Source organism: Lepisosteus oculatus, unplaced genomic scaffold (genome assembly GCF_040954835.1).
Source record: "Lepisosteus oculatus isolate fLepOcu1 unplaced genomic scaffold, fLepOcu1.hap2 HAP2_SCAFFOLD_131, whole genome shotgun sequence".
NCBI classification, from domain to species: domain Eukaryota; kingdom Metazoa; phylum Chordata; class Actinopteri; order Semionotiformes; family Lepisosteidae; genus Lepisosteus; species Lepisosteus oculatus.
Window position 1 is genome coordinate 104,910 of NW_027167680.1, and position 15,297 is coordinate 120,206.

General features: G+C 45.0%; 5 non-coding genes across 5 annotated transcripts; all 5 read left to right on the plus strand.

Annotated features, from left to right (window-relative positions):
- Positions 1-8,603: 8,603 nt before the first annotated feature.
- Positions 8,604-8,685, plus strand: trnas-aga (transfer RNA serine (anticodon AGA)). The gene has a single exon. It is a non-coding gene; the product is annotated as a tRNA-Ser (tRNA).
- A 213-nt stretch (positions 8,686-8,898) lies between these two features.
- Positions 8,899-8,969, plus strand: trnag-gcc (transfer RNA glycine (anticodon GCC)). Its single transcript has one exon. It is a non-coding gene; the product is annotated as a tRNA-Gly (tRNA).
- A 1,902-nt stretch (positions 8,970-10,871) lies between these two features.
- trnas-aga (transfer RNA serine (anticodon AGA)) lies at positions 10,872-10,953 on the plus strand. Its single transcript has one exon. It is a non-coding gene; the product is annotated as a tRNA-Ser (tRNA).
- A 213-nt stretch (positions 10,954-11,166) lies between these two features.
- trnag-gcc (transfer RNA glycine (anticodon GCC)) lies at positions 11,167-11,237 on the plus strand. The gene has a single exon. It is a non-coding gene; the product is annotated as a tRNA-Gly (tRNA).
- Positions 11,238-13,436: 2,199 nt separating this feature from the next.
- On the plus strand, positions 13,437-13,507 carry trnag-gcc (transfer RNA glycine (anticodon GCC)). The gene has a single exon. It is a non-coding gene; the product is annotated as a tRNA-Gly (tRNA).
- The last annotated feature ends 1,790 nt before the right edge of the window (positions 13,508-15,297 follow it).

A 15,297-nucleotide genomic window follows, 5' to 3' on the forward strand; every position in this document is an offset into this window, starting at 1 on the left:
TTTCTCTGCTTCACAGAGGTCTCAGACTACTGTTCTACAAGTATTGCTCACCTGACAGTTGCATCTGCAAAGTTGTTCCCTCGAGTTACTGGAAACATTTCTTTATTATGTGATTTACACATTACCACAGCTACTTCAGTCAGTAGCTGCAAAGCTTCTAACAGTTCAGAGATAAACCCAGCATTCTTAACTGGAGTCCCTGCTGTGTTGAGAAAATCCCTATTCCTCCACCACCATCCAAAATTGTGGCATGCACCAAATGTATATATAGAGTCTATATACATATGCAGCCATTCAAAACAAGCGGGGTACGCTGCGGTATAACACGGTGGGCGTTTCGCAGTATACCGCATCATACCGGACGCAAATTAGATTATGTTAATAGTATCCGGAATCACCTTGTAAAATCGCCAGGTGGAGCTAATAAAGGTTAACCTCTCCTGTACAGCATTTGAGCTGTCAGCAGAAAACGTCGGTTTTGAATCCTGATCACTGCTGAGGGACAATCTTTATTCAATTAAGAATTTAAGGTGTATACTCTTTAGACTTTAAATTTAAACAGTGTATTACAGCATGTTAATCATTAAACATTAAAAAGGCGGTATATTTTATAAAAGCAAGATTGTTCTGTTGGACAAAAGTACACAACCTACCACCTTTATCATAAATATTTTAATTATGCAGGAATATTTTATGCATCAAAGTCTTTACTGAAGATATTACTAAGAGTATTAATAATGAATGACCTTGGACAAGCTGTAAGCTCAAAGTATTACCCTGGTCCACATTCTTTGTAACCGTCTTTGTAAACGAAAATAGTTTATTTTTTCATTGACAAAAAGTAACACCACAGCATTTAGTTGATCCGATCACGCATTCATTTCTAATCATACAATGTAATTCTTGAGAATCTCCGATTCACCATGCCTTTCACATGCTCATAAACGATTTTAATTTAGGAATATAAACATATTAATGTATGTAAACTGTACTGTATATTGCTGGTCTTGGTAGTTTAAAGAAAAAATACACACCAGTATTCCATTTCTCCCTAAACATTTTAAGCATCAAAGTCTTACATGTTGTTATTTGGGAAACATTTTTACGTGCTCCTTCTGACCATATTAGGATTATATACTTTGTGAAAAGTGATAGTATTTAACCTTTTCTGTGAATTCGCTTGTTATCTAACAAATGCATACTTTTAGAATTTGATTAACAGGGAATATAATATGGAATTGCGTATCTAAACAACTTAATAATGATATAATTATAATAATGTACTGTCTGGCGGAATAAACTGAAGAGGTTAGTTAATGCGACACGGAATTATTAAGAATTATCACCTCTTTTTACACTTGAGAACAAATGAGAACATTCCACTCAGTGGGATGTTATCTCAAGCACCTGCTAATTCGTTTTACACCACTGGACGACAGGAGAATGTGACTGTACTGTATCTGTACAGAATGTATCTTTCAATCAATACAGTAATTGATTAAAATCGCAATCGTGCGTTTAATTAAATGCCTTTTTTGATTCACAATCTGAAAATGAAAACAGCGGTAAAGTCACCTTGAATTTAAAAAAAACGATTTTGGCACGCCTGTAGCATTTTCACGAAACCTCCTAAAGTTATGAGAACACTTGCTTTGTGTATAAAGTACATTGTGAATGTTTTCACAGCCTTCACTTTGTTGTTTTTATGCCATTTTTTTGACCACACACAAATATTCCTATGTCCGTATCTTCGCAAGGGAATCAGTGCGAATTTTAATACTAATTAAATGACCGCGGGCACTTTCCACCCCCGCTACATTCTCAGAGTAGAACAGACTAACCTTCTAATGAAAGACGGTCCACCTCCCACGGACAGGAAAAGTGCCCACAGGCACTTAAACTTAATATGGTCAGTAACAGTAAAGAGTAACATGGTCAGAATGTTTAGGGAGAAAGTGGAATACTGGTCTGTATTTTTTCTTTAAACTACCAATACTAGCCATATACAGTCTGTAATGTAGGGATTTCTATATGTCTTTATTTAGTGGTTACATTAGTGAAAAGGCTAAACTTTTAGCTTCAGTAACGCGTACGCGTACGCGTACGCGTACGTATGGTGTACATGTTTGTTTTGGGTTTTGCTTGTTCACATATCTCCCCTTTTTATAAAACAACGTGGTTGAAAACTGTTCCAGAGACACTGTTGTTTCATCAGTTAAAAGTACATCATGAAATGCCTCTCCCTGTTCAATCTACTGTTAAAAAGAAAAGGAGCATAAAGCGTCTGATGGTCATAAACGATATTCATTTAGGAACAGCATCAGAGATATGTTTTTAACTGCACTGCATCGGAGAGAATACCATAGTGTGTTTTTTTTTTTTACTCCCTGGCGGAAATTGGCTTCCATAAGAATCAATATGGCTCAGAGATTAAATAAAACTTCACTCGCACCAAACAAATGTATATTTCTAATCACAACATGATCGAATTTAAGTCATTTTAATAACAATGAATAGTCACCTATGCGTTACAATATAAACATTTATATTGATTTAAATCGCGTTTAAATCGCCGTTATTTAAAACCCATAAATAAAGCTGATACTGTTTAGACTTTTAATTATTTAAAACTGTATTACAGCAGCACAATGCACAATGCAACGTAAATCGCTATCTTTGTCTTCTGTGTAATAATGTTCACCTCTCTGTCCAGCAAATTAACAATAGTAATAATAATGAACTTTATTGTATATGGCGCCTTTAAAGGTGGCTCCTCAAAGCACTTTACAGGTTAAAAACAATAACAACAATACTGTTTGACTGGGCAAACGATTTTTTTTTTAAGAACTACAAAATGAGATATAATGATGTGTTCCGGTTTAGACATAAACGAAGAGCATAACACGTGGGCGGCGTAGCGGTCGGCTCTGGCTTTCCCATCTACTGTATACCGATACGCTGCATACAACCCCCCTCTCTGCGGGAGTTCTGGCTGTGGCGAATTAAACCGGTTTCACAAGTATTTTCAAAGTAGAAGGGGGCGAGATTTCCAGCAAAAGACACCTCCCCCCCTCAAAAACCAAGGAAGTACAGTACTTACTAGTTAAGAAAGCTAGACTCCTCAATGAAATCGCTTTAACATGCTAATGCTTTGGTGTAACAGTCCGGGCGTGGCCAGCTTCTAATGTCAACCTGACTATGGCGAAAGGAACCCTCCTTTCATTGGAAGACTATGAACATATTCTAGCCATAAATGAATTAATAGCAAACATGGTTTACATAAAATACATTTTTCCAAGAAAGTTTAGCCTTTGTTACTAATGAAACCACAAAATAAAGACATAAATATAGAAATCTTAATATTTTTAAAATACATGACTTTGCTAAAATTTATTTGAAAATAAAAACGATTACAAACGCCAGCGGATAGAGAGAACAGGGGAGGGATGTTGGTTTTGCATAAGGGGTGGGGCTATAGAAATGAGGTCTATTTGAGAATGTGGAGTTACATGTTCTGGCTGTTGGTGAATTATCGTTGTTGAGTATGGCGTGTTGAGGTATTGATTTTGTGTAATGCTTTATGTTGAAAATTTAGGTGGATTTTGTTTATAATAACGAGGATAAACTGGGATGGGAGGAGGATTTGGTTTTGCATAAGGGGCGGGAATATGATAATTTGAGGAATTTGAGAGAGATTCACAGAGATTCCCTCTGCTGTGACCCAGGGAACCTGCAGTCAGGTAACATTATTTCTCACAACTACCAGGTATTGAGTGAGATTGACCTGATTGTTCCTGCCTCAACGGCAGGGTTGCCAATACACCCAGTCCCCCAGAAGGGACAGGGAATGAAAGCCAAGCCGGTTTTCTTACAGCCACCAGCTCAGTTTGTCAGTCTGAGTCTGACCAACAGTGGTTCAGCCAGACTGGAGCTGGATGGGCAAGCCACCCGACTGTTAGTGCAGAACATGGAAAAGGGGGGTGTCAGAATCCCCGCCTGCACTGACATGGGCCTGGTGGGTGATGGTGAGTTCGAAGACAGTGAACTAGCTATCCCAGTGCTGGGGCAGCTCCCTGAACCCCTAGAGAGGGAAGGGGGGAGCGAGCAGGTGTCCTACACCCACGTCCAGCGAACGATTGTAAACATGCCGATAGAGGGATTCCTCAATCAGGAAGTGTGCAGGGTGGACCTGAACAGTGAGAATGGAGTAACAATCCCAGATCCCTCAGGTGCTCCAGATAACCACTAAGCCAAGGGTCAGGCATGCTCCACCGCTGCACCACCCCCTGCAGGGTTCCTAGAGCACAGGCATGAACAAATCGAAAAAGCAGATGTCCTGGAAATGGAGGAGCAGCATCAGCAGCTGCGTCAGATCTCCTCAGATTTCCAGGATGTTGGTGCCCAAGATGCCACATGGCATACTGAGAAAGAGACCATGTACATGCTGCGCCAGCTTAGAAAGGGGACAGTCACTCAGAAGGAGATGACTGGGATCAGCCACCCGAAAAGACTTTTGGGAGGACTGATTGCTGCCGCCACTGTTGTGTGTTTGCTATTTCTGGTAGGTTTGTGTGCTACTGGCACTCTCACCCTGACTGCCCCAAGAAGGCAGGTGTCAGAGGTGCCAGAGGGTAGTGACAGACTGTATCAACAGCAGCAAAAGTTGGAAAGCTTAGGGAAAACCCTACAGGCAACTTCCTATGCAACAGGGTTGAATCTTATCCCCCACCTAGTGGACATGATTGTTGGTGTTATACAGTGGGTTTATGCTTGTGTGCAACAGGCCAGAATGTTGACACAAGACCTGTTAAGGGAGCTTAGTGCCACTGTAGCCAGTCTAGCCATAGCACAAATCCTAACCCACTTGATTTCACTCTTCTCAGTAGAGGAGTATGTGACATTAAACCCATTGCTCATAGCTCACCCAGAAGGCAATCCAAGATTGAATTCGGTTCCAAATCTTGAGATGGGTATGGCTACCAAAGCTATCCATTGGCTGTGTCTAACTGATCCACCAATGAAGGGTGTAAAGCTACTAACGAGCAGAGGGAGGTTAATGAACCCCATGAAGAGCAGATGGGAAGTAAATGGCTGGTCAGCACACCACATTTAACTGTCACTATAACTTGTGACAGGCATGATACAGCTACCACAATGCAGCTACCTAACCAACAGTTTCCTGCAAGTTCCCAAGGAGGCCATAGTACAGCATGGTAACTTAACACTGTACGGTCTGCAACCAGACAACATAAGACCAAACTTGAGGTCGTGGATGCCTTCAGGTGCCACACTATTGAATTGGATAGAAATCCAAGAAACAGTAAGCCCTGAAGATGTACAGGTAGTTAGTTTGCTTTAATGGAACAAACCTCCAAACCACCCTGGCAGGTGCCCAACACAGGTGTCATGGTTCATCAGGGGGGCTGGGAACAGGAACCGGTGTTATTGTAACACTGGTGCTGGGAAGCTGGATCATGACTGACAATGTACTCTGAATGCTGTACTCTTACATCAAGATGTACTCCGGGTAGCACGAATGAGTCAAAGGTAGCATTTCAAAAGAAAGGAAGTTACCTCTTCCCCAAATATCTGCCTACAGAGGTATCAGATACTGACAGTGAACTTCCTGATTTGTAATGCCTAGACTGAGATGATGTCTCCTACCTTGTTTATACATACTCCAGATGTTATTCATTCTGTTTGTTCCCAATGCTGGTTCCGGTATGAATTCTCGAGGAGTAATGTGGACATTTAAGGTTAATGTTCTAATGACAAGGGACATCACTTAACTCTGTTTTGTTTTGAAGGCAACAACGCCTCAGGACCTCGTGACCTTCAAAAAGGGGGGATATGTAGAGGCAATGCTTGTTAATAAGAAAGAATTAAGTGTTGCTGTGCTTTCCCAAATGAGGCCCCATCTCTCTCTTCATCTCTGTGGCTGCACCACAGAGAAACTATTCATGCAGGCTGATTTAAAGATGTTTTCTTTTGATAAGGGACAGCTCCCAAATGGGGATGCACTTAGCTGAGCCTGGCTATCATGATCAATGGTCATCCATTGGCGCCTATCTGTCTAGGGAGTGCCAGATGGACATCTGGATTGCATTCCTAGGTGTCAGGAGTAAGTGACTCATATCTCACCTTGATCAACCAGTCAGGGATTGGTAGGGCCATGTAACCCATGTGGGACTCTGATGCCCATTAAACTTTCAGCCAATGACAAGCTGAAGTTCCTCCAGGTAAAAACAGGCAACAGAGAGCCTGGAGAAGGAGAACTAGTAGGACTATTCCAGTAGGAGAATTCTAAGGAGAATTCCAGGGGTGCAAGACAAATCCATGGCAGGACGGCCCAGGAGCAGAAGGCTCCCAAGGGCAGGACATTCTCACAGCGCGCCTCTTGACCATCCTGAGACTCAGCCCGGACAACCACGGAACGGCCAGTGCGTCTGAGTGCCAGTACTTTCCTCTGTTCTAAAAGTCGAGAGCGGAGGTTGCCACGAGTAACCAGAGGATCCACCCGAGGTTAGCATCAGCAGCAAACCTCATGAACAGGTCAGAACTGTGGACAGCTGAATCACTATTCAGAACAAGCGCTTCATCAGGAACGAATCGGTCCTCTTCCTGACCTGCTGGGACCCACAGTCATCTTTTCTCCTGTGCACAAACTTTGCTAGTTAAAGCCAACACTAACTAGCCGGTCAGTGAGCATCAGCAGCGCACCGTCGCAAGCAGCACAGCACAGCCTGGCACCTAGCCAGAGAGTGCGGATTGGACAGCAACAGCCTGCAACTGTTCCTTTGTGCCCACAGGAGATCTGAATCCCGAGAGATTGGATGAGTATTCAACTTCACTGCATTACAGCTCGAGAATTCCATTGTTATCCCAACCAGTTGATATCAGTTTAATTCCTAAGAGTTATGTACTTGTTTTGAGTATCTAATGTAGAAGTTGTAATCAAGTTCAATTATGAAACGGTCTAGATGAATGATATACTGAACGTATGTCCTCTTGATATATGTAACTCTTTGTAACTGAATGAATATATACCTTTTGTATTCTGATAACCCTCTCGATAAGATCTGTTAGGTTTACATGCATATTCTATGTATTAATAAATGTATCCTCGTGTATTAGTACCTGTGTGTGTGCGTTGTTTGAGTTATATCGCATAGTTGGATTCTAAAGCCATTAAAATAATTATTTTTGTGACTTACACAAAAATAATTTTTAGCTACAATTAATAATTGTCCCCGTAAATGCCCAAACTCTACAGAACTGGTGCCTCGTGAGAGCACACTACACCAGCTTCCGCGGGCTTGCAATACAATCGGCGAAAGCGAAAGCGAGAGCAAGGTGTTTAAAGACAGATTTTGTCGTGGTGACATCATGGTAGAAAGAAACGAACTTGTTACGTCTCAACAGAAACGCTCTTTAGCTCTTTCGGCTTTATGCAGAGAACAGCGTCTGTCGAGATCACTTTTGAGTCAGCGGGAAACGCCCTGTGCTGTCAGTTTGATTTCATATTGCTCGTAGCGGCGCCCGGCTTTTGTCTGTCAAACGTTAGGTTGCGCTCCTTCATGCTGCATCGTCGGCATGAGTGGAGCTTTTTAAACGTCTGTACTTACTGCGCCCCATAAGAAATCGTTTGTCCCCGTTCAAAAGAGATTGTGCGATGTCCTGCAGGGTTCGCAAAGCAAACCTTTGACAGTTTGAAAAGAGGAATTTATTCTGCTTCCTGTGCGTGCAGTAGTTACAAAGTTGAACGTCTTTACACGATCTGCTGCAGTTTTCAGTGGGCGGGCTTTGTCAGATGGCTTGGAAAAACGCACTGTGTTTCGGCTCGGGAAACATCATGAGCAGCTATACTGTGTATAGCTGACTTTTAACGCATACAGAATTCATTAGAAATCATTGATTTCTCCAATTAACAAGGGTCCCTTAAAGGATGAGTCAAAGTAACGTTTAATCGGATTAGTTTCCTTAGAGCTGGTTCAGAGTTTGCTCAAGAGTGTACCTTTCACAGATGCGCAAAGAAGAATGTTGGGGGTGCACGCTTCAAGGCGCCTTACAGCTATAGGGAGCGATTCGAGATGATTCGTGGCGTGTGCTCGTTCCCATATACCGTACGCCCCGGGGTGCAGTGCTAAGATGACGTACAATACCGCTTGGGCACGTAACGGCGTTATATGCAAGTGCGGGACGTGAGGGTTTTCGTTTGTTCGTTTTGTTTTGCTCTGCTTTGCTTTGTTTTGCTTTCCATCGCGTTGGTAAGAGCGTAAATAAAAAGGCGATTCCTGCGTCTACCACTAATGTAAGAGCTATTTCAAGTGCGACGTGGTGCGGCTTTTCAAATGCTTGTGGGCATTTCTCTGTTGTTGATTCTTTTTTTGTGTGTAACAAAGTGGCATTTTCATGTCCGGACGGGGAGACTTTATCATTCCGACATGAAGCCACCCTTAAGTCCTCTGAGGCGTGTCTGTCTGCAAGGCTTGTATTTTGGAAATGTTTTTATGAAACGGAGAACGACTTTGAAATAGGCTTCCGCCGGCACCTCGCGATCCAGGTAAGATTGTAGCAAGAACGCAGCGGCAGTGGGGCTTGCTGTAGTCGTGGCCGAGTGGTTAAGGCGATGGACTAGAAATCCACTGGGGTCTCCCCGCGCAGGTTCGAATCCTGCCGACTACGTTATCCGCCTCCAGTCGGTGTGTTTCGGCGCAAGCAAAGAAGCGTGCCTCTTTGCTGTTCCTGGTGGTTTTAAAACGCCCAATCGCTTGTACCCGCTGCCTTGGAAATAAGTTCTTCAGCGTCCGCGAATGGCATTTTGCAGCTGGAAGCAGATGTCGACGCGTTTTGCACAGACCACCAAAAAAGCGTCTTTTTTGAAGGCCCAGGCACTGAGCATTGGTGGTTCAGTGGTAGAATTCTCGCCTGCCACGCGGGAGGCTCGGGTTCGATTCCCGGCCAATGCAGTGGCTTTTGCAGCGAGCGGCTCCATCACTTGCATCCCCTTGCAACTCGCAACTCAAAAAACCCACTGAAGCTAAGCAGGTGTGAGCCAGGTCAGTACCCGGATGAGGGTGAGCTACAGGGAAAAACAAAGCTTCCAGCTGGAAGCGGTGTTAATGGTGCCGGCGTTGGGGCGCTCACCCTGAGGTCTGTGCGGGTCCCAATGCCCCAGTATAGTGACGGAGATGCTGTGTTGTAAAAGGGCGCTGTCTTTTGGATGAGATGTAAAACCGAGGTCACAGCGCTCTGTGGTCATTCAAAATGACCACCAAAACCTTTGACAAAAGCTCTTGGTAATTGATGGTCTTCAATAATGCTTCTCCTTTAGGTACATTTTAAATCAGCTGAAAAATGCTGTGAAATGGGGGGGCACTTCAGGCCAGTGTAGGATTTGGGTTACAAGAACCATGAAACTGCACGAGAAAGCCCGTACACTGAATTACACGGCTTTCTATTCAAAGGAGGACAAAAGAAATTCCCTGAGTTCGATTTTTTGCAGCACAGAGAGGAGCACTGTTGTGAGGCCGGTTAGCTCAGTTGGTTCAAGCGTGGTGCTAATAACGCCAAGGTCACGGGCTCGAGCCCGTACTGGCCAGGTCCTTTTCTCCTCTCTTACCAAAGCTGTTAGGTTCCTTTCCGTGGTGAGAGGGGTTGTCATGCAACGCTGCCACATAGTGCCGACAGACAAGAGTGTTGCGGGAGAAGAGAAAAGTGTTTGAAGATTTAAGAGTGTCTTAGGTGGAGCCAAAATCAAGTGTCACAAATACAAGTGGGAGGATTTCCAATGTTTAATATGGTAAAAATAAGCGGAAGTTATCTGCCGGTCCGGCACAGTCTGCCATGCTTTTGTCATATACTGTAAAGTGGTGTCGAACTGGGTGTCGAACTGGAGCCTCACCATTTGCATATGTGAGGCTCCAGTTATACATCGAGTGTCACATTAAATGACAAAAATGAAGAGAGTTAAAGCAGCTGGAGAGGTTTTCTTACAACTTTTGAGCTGACACAGTTTTGGAAAATGTTTCCTTCACGCTGCACTGTACAACATAGGCAGCCAAGAGTCTCCAAAACAAAACAGAATTGACAGATAGGAGAAAATTCCCACTCATCCTGAAGTTCCCAAAATCCAGCACTGAGCGTAAACAAAGTGTCTAAGTAGCGTGGGAATGCTAACCCTAACCCTAGCTGGAGTTTGAGTAATCCAGCACTGAGCGTAAAAAGATGAGTCAAAGTAACGTCTAATCGGATTAGTTTCCTTAGAGCTGGTTCAGAGTCTGCTCAAGAGTTTACCTTTCACACATGCGCAAAGAAGAATGTTGGGGGTGCACGCTTCAAGGCGCCTTACAGCTGTAGGGAGTGATTCGAGACGATTCGTGGCGTGTGCTCGTTCCCATATACCGTACGCCCCGGGGTGCAGTGCTAGGATGATGTACAATACCGCTTGGGCACGTAACGGCGTTATACGCAAGGTTTTCGTTTGTTCGTTTTGTTTTGCTCTGCTTTGCTTTGTTTTGCTTTCCATCGTGTTGGTAAGAGCGTAAATAAAAAGGCGATTCCTGCGTCTACCACTAATGTAAGAGCTATTTCAAGTGCGACGTGGTGCGGCTTTTCAAATGCTTGTGGGCATTTCTCTGTTGTTGATTCTTTTTTTGTGTGTAACAAAGTGGCATTTTCATGTCCGGACGGGGAGACTTTATCATTCCGACATGAAGCCACCCTTAAGTCCTCTGAGGCGTGTCTGTCTGCAAGGCTTGTATTTTGGAAATGTTTTTATGAAACGGAGAACGACTTTGAAATAGGCTTCCGCCGGCGCCTCGCGATCCAGGTAAGATTGTAGCAAGAACGCAGCGGCAGTGGGGCTCGCTGTAGTCGTGGCCGAGTGGTTAAGGCGATGGACTAGAAATCCATTGGGGTCTCCCCGCGCAGGTTCGAATCCTGCCGACTACGTTATCCGCCTCCAGTCGGTGTGTTTCGGCGCAAGCAAAGAAGCGTGCCTCTTTGCTGTTCCTGGTGGTTTTAAAACGCCCAATCGCTTGTACCCGCTGCCTTGGAAATAAGTTCTTCAGTGTCCGCGAATGGCATTTTGCAGCTGGAAGCAGATGTCGACGCGTTTTGCACAAACCACCAAAAAAGCGTCTTTTTTGAAGGCCCAGGCACTGAGCATTGGTGGTTCAGTGGTAGAATTCTCGCCTGCCACGCGGGAGGCTTGGGTTCGATTCCCGGCCAATGCAGTGGCTTTTGCAGCGAGCGGCTCCATCACTTGCATCCCCTTGCAACTCGCAACTCAAAAAACCCACTGAAGCTAAGCAGGTGTGAGCCAGGTCAGTACCCGGATGAGGGTGAGCTACAGGGAAAAACAAAGCTTCCAGTTGGAAGCGGTGTTAATGGTGCCGGCGGTGGGGCGCTCACCCTGAGGTCTGTGCGGGTCCCAATGCCCCAGTATAGTGACAGAGATGCTGTGTTGTAAAAGGGCGCTGTCTTTTGGATGAGATGTAAAACCGAGGTCACAGCGCTCTGTGGTCATTCAAAATGACCACCAAAACCTTTGACAAAAGCTCTTGGTAATTGATGGTCTTCAATAATGCTTCTCCTTTAGGTACATTTTAAATCAGCTGAAAAATGCTGTGAAATGGGGGGGCACTTCAGGCCAGTGTAGGATTTGGGTTACAAGAACCATAAAAACTGCACGAGAAAGCCCAAACACTGAATTACACGGCTTTCTATTCAAAGGAGGACAAAAGAAATTCCCTGAGTTCGATTTTTTGCAGCACAGAGAGGAGCACTGTTGTGAGGCCAGTTAGCTCAGTTGGTTCGAGCGTGGTGCTAATAATGCCAAGGTCCCGGGTTCGAGCCCCATACTGGCCAGGTCCTTTTCTCCTCTCTTACCAAAGCTGTTAGGTTCCTTTCCGTGGTGAGAGGGGTTGTCATGCAACGCTGCCACGTAGTGCCGACAGACAAGAGTGTTGCGGGAGAAGAGAAAAGTGTTTGAAGATTTAAGAGTGTCTTAGGTGGAGCCAAAATCAAGTGTCACAAATACAAGTGGGAGGATTTCCAATGTTTAATATGGTAAAAATAAGCGGAAGTTATCTGCCGGTCCGGCACAGTCTGCCATGCTTTTGTCATACACTGTAAAGTGGTGTCGAACTGGGTGTCGAACTGGAGCCTCACCATTTGCATATGTGAGGCTCCAGTTATACATCGAGTGTCACATTAAATGACAAAAATGAAGAGAGTTAAAGCAGCTGGAGAGGTTTTCTTACAACTTTTGAGCTGACACAGTTTTGGAAAATGTTTCCTTCACGCTGCACTGTACAACATAAGCAGCCAAGAGTCTCCAAAACAAAACAGAATTGACAGATAGGAGAAAATTCCCACTCATCCTGAAGTTCCCAAAATCCAGCACTGAGCGTAAACAAAGTGTCTAAGTAGCGTGGGAATGCTAACCCTAACCCTAGCTGGAGTTTGAGCAATCCAGCACTGAGCCTAAAAAGATGAGTCAAAGTAACGTCTAATCGGATTAGTTTCCTTAGAGCTGGTTCAGAGTCTGCTCAAGAGTTTACCTTTCACACATGCGCAAAGAAGAATGTTGGGGGTGCACGCTTTAAGGCGCCTTACAGCTGTAGGGAGTGATTCGAGACGATTCGTGGCGTGTGCTCGTTCCCATATACCGTACGCCCCGGGGTGCAGTGCTAGGATGATGTACAAATCCGCTTGGGCACGTAACGGCGTTATACGCAAGGTTTTCGTTTGTTCGTTTTGTTTTGCTCTGCTTTGCTTTGTTTTGCTTTCCATCGCGTTGGTAAGAGCGTAAATAAAAAGGCGATTCCTGCGTCTACCACTAATGTAAGAGCTATTTCAAGTGCGACGTGGTGCGGCTTTTCAAATGCTTGTGGGCATTTCTCTGTTGTTGATTCTTTTTTTGTGTGTAACAAAGTGGCATTTTCATGTCCGGACGGGGAGACTTTATCATTCCGACATGAAGCCACCCTTAAGTCCTCTGAGGCGTGTCTGTCTGCAAGGCTTGTATTTTGGAAATGTTTTTTTGAAACGGAGAACGACTTTGAAATAGGCTTCCGCCGGCGCCTCGCGATCCAGGTAAGATTGTAGCAAGAACGCAGCGGCAGTGGGGCTTGCTGTAGTCGAGGCCGAGTGGTTAAGGCGATGGACTAGAAATCCATTGGGGTCTCCCCGCGCAGGTTCGAATCCTGCCGACTACGTTATCCGCCTCCAGTCGGTGTGTTTCGGCGCAAGCAAAGAAGCGCGCCTCTTTGCTGTTCCTGGTGGTTTTAAAACGCCCAATCGCTTGTACCCGCTGCCTTGGAAATAAGTTCTTCAGCGTCCGCGAATGGCATTTTGCAGCTGGAAGCAGATGTCGACGCGTTTTGCACAGAGCACCAAAAAAGCGTCTTTTTTGAAGACCCAGGCACTGAGCATTGGTGGTTCAGTGGTAGAATTCTCGCCTGCCACGCGGGAGGCTCGGGTTCGATTCCCGGCCAATGCAGTGGCTTTTGCAGCGAGCGGCTCCATCACTTGCATCCCCTTGCAACTCGCAACTCAAAAAACCCACTGAAGCTAAGCAGGTGTGAGCCAGGTCAGTACCCGGATGAGGGTGAGCTACAGGGAAAAACAAAGCTTCCAGCTGGAAGCGGTGTTAATGGTGCCGGCGGTGGGGCGCTCACCCTGAGGTCTGTGCGGGTCCCAATGCCCCAGTATAGTGACGGAGATGCTGTGTTGTAAAAGGGCGCTGTCTTTTGGATGAGATGTAAAACCGAGGTCACAGCGCTCTGTGGTCATTCAAAATGACCACCAAAACCTTTGACAAAAGCTCTTGGTAATTGATGGTCTTCAATAATGCTTCTCCTTTAGGTACATTTTAAATCAGCTGAAAAATGCTGTGAAATGGGGGGGCACTTCAGGCCAGTGTAGGATTTGGGTTACAAGAACCATGAAACTGCACGAGAAAGCCCGTACACTGAATTACACGGCTTTCTATTCAAAGGAGGACAAAAGAAATTCCCTGAGTTCGATTTTTTGCAGCACAGAGAGGAGCACTGTTGTGAGGCCGGTTAGCTCAGTTGGTTCGAGCGTGGTGCTAATAACGCCAAGGTCACGGGTTCGAGCCCCGTACTGCCCAGGTCCTTTTCTCCTCTCTTACCAAAGCTGTTAGGTTCCTTTCCGTGGTGAGAGGGGTTGTCATGCAACGCTGCCACATAGTGCCGACAGACAAGAGTGTTGCGGGAGAAGAGAAAAGTGTTTGAAGATTTAAGAGTGTCTTAGGTGGAGCCAAAATCAAGTGTCACAAATACAAGTGGGAGGATTTCCAATGTTTAATATGGTAAAAATAAGCGGAAGTTATCTGCCGGTCCGGCACAGTCTGCCATGCTTTTGTCATATACTGTAAAGTGGTGTCGAACTGGGTGTCGAACTGGAGCCTCACCATTTGCATATGTGAGGCTCCAGTTATACATCGAGTGTCACATTAAATGACAAAAATGAAGAGAGTTAAAGCAGCTGGAGAGGTTTTCTTACAACTTTTGAGCTGACACAGTTTTGGAAAATGTTTCCTTCACGCTGCACTGTACAACATAGGCAGCCAAGAGTCTCCAAAACAAAACAGAATTGACAGATAGGAGAAAATTCCCACTCATCCTGAAGTTCCCAAAATCCAGCACTGAGCGTAAACAAAGTGCCTAAGTAGCGTGGGAATGCTAACCCTAACCCTAGCTGGAGTTTGAGCAATCCAGCACTGAGCGTAAAAAGATGAGTCAAAGTAACGTCTAATCGGATTAGTTTCCTTAGAGCTGGTTCAGAGTCTGCTCAAGAGTTTACCTTTCACACATGCGCAAAGAAGAATGTTGGGGGTGCACGCTTCAAGGCGCCTTACAGCTGTAGGGAGTGATTCGAGACGATTCGTGGCGTGTGCTCGTTCCCATATACCGTACGCCCCGGGGTGCAGTGCTAGGATGATGTACAATACCGCTTGGGCACGTAACGGCGTTATACGCAAGGTTTTCGTTTGTTCGTTTTGTTTTGCTCTGCTTTGCTTTGTTTTGCTTTCCATCGCGTTGGTAAGAGCGTAAATAAAAAGGCGATTCCTGCGTCTACCACTAATGTAAGAGCTATTTCAAGTGCGACGTGGTGCGGCTTTTCAAATGCTTGTGGGCATTTCTCTGTTGTTGATTCTTTTTTTGTGTGTAACAAAGTGGCATTTTCATGTCCGGACGGGGAGACTTTATCATTCCGACATGAAGCCACCCTTAAGTCCTCTGAGGCGTGTCTGTCTGCAAGGCT